The following is a 1,526-nucleotide window of genomic DNA, read 5'->3' on the forward strand; positions in this document are numbered from 1 at the left end:
GTCTGGCGTTTAAACGCCAGAAACAAGCATCTGTCTGGCGTTTAACGCCAGAAACAAGCATCTGCCTGGCGTTAAACACCAGAAACAGGCTACAGTTGGGAGTTTAATGCCAGAAACAAGCAGCAGTCCGACGTTAAACGCCAGGATTACACTGCAAGGGCGTTTTACACGCCTAATTGGAGCAGGGATGCTAAGTCCTTGACCCCACTTGATCTGTGGACCCCACAGGATCCCCTCAGGATCTGTGGACCCCACAGGATCCCCACATCTTCTTTTCCCTTCTTCACACCTTTTCTTAACTCTCTTCCCCAAATACCCTTCACCAATCACCTCAATCACTCTTTCCCATCACTTCTTCACCACTCACATCCATCCTCTCTTCCCATAAACCCCACCTACCTTCAAAATTCAAACTAATTTCCCTCTCAAACCCAACCCTAATGGCCGAACCCTACACCCTCCCTCACTCCTATATAAACCGCTCACTCCTTCTTCATTTTCACACAACACAACCCTCTCTTCTTCTCCTTGGCCGAATACATCTTCTTCCCCTATCTCCTCCATTTTCTTCTTCTTCTACTACTTTCCTTCTTCTTTTGCTCGGGGACGAGCAAACATTTTAAGTTTGGTGTGGTAAAAGCAAAGCTTTTTATTTTTCCATAACCATTTATGGCACCTAAGGCCAGAGCAACCTCTAGAAAGAGGAAAGGGAAGGCAATTGCTTCCACCTTTGAGTCATGGGAGATGGAGAGATTCATCTCAAAGGTCCATCAAGACCACTTCTATGAAGTTGTGGCCAAGAAGAAATTGATCCCTGAGGTTCCTTTCAAGCTCAAAAAGAATGAGTATCCGAAGATCCGACTTGAGATTTAAAGAAGAGGTTGGGAAGTTCTCACCAACCCCATTTAACAAGTCGGGATCTTAATGGTTCAAGAGTTCTATGCAAATGCATGGATCACTAGGAACCATGATCAAAGTGTGAACCCAAATCCAAAGCATTGGCTTACCATGGTTCGAGGAAAATACTTAGATTTCAGTTCGGAAAATGTAAGGCTGGCATTCAACTTGCCAATGATGGAAGAGAATGCACGCCCTTACACACGAAGGGTCAACTTTGATCAAAGGTTGGACCAAGTCTTCATAGACATATGTGAGGAAGGAGCTCAATGGAAAATTGACTCAAGAGGCAAGCCGGTTCAACTAAGAAGGCATGACCTCAAACTAGTGGCTAGGGGATGGCAAGAGTTCATTCAACGCTCAATCATTCCTACTAGTAACCGGTCTGAAGTTACTATAGACCGGGCCATCATGATCCATAGTATCATGATTGGAGAGGAGGTAGAAGTTCATGAGATTATACCTCAAGAACTTTACAAAGTGGCTGACAAGTCCTCCACTTGGGCAAGGTTAGCCTTTCCTCACCTCATATGCCACCTCTGCAATTCGGCTAGAATTGACATAGAGGGAGACATCTTCATTGAAGAGGACAAGCCCATCACTAAGAAAAGGATGGAGCAAATAAGAGA

This window comes from Arachis hypogaea, chromosome 14, assembly GCF_003086295.3.
Source record: "Arachis hypogaea cultivar Tifrunner chromosome 14, arahy.Tifrunner.gnm2.J5K5, whole genome shotgun sequence".
NCBI classification, from domain to species: Eukaryota; Viridiplantae; Streptophyta; class Magnoliopsida; order Fabales; family Fabaceae; genus Arachis; species Arachis hypogaea.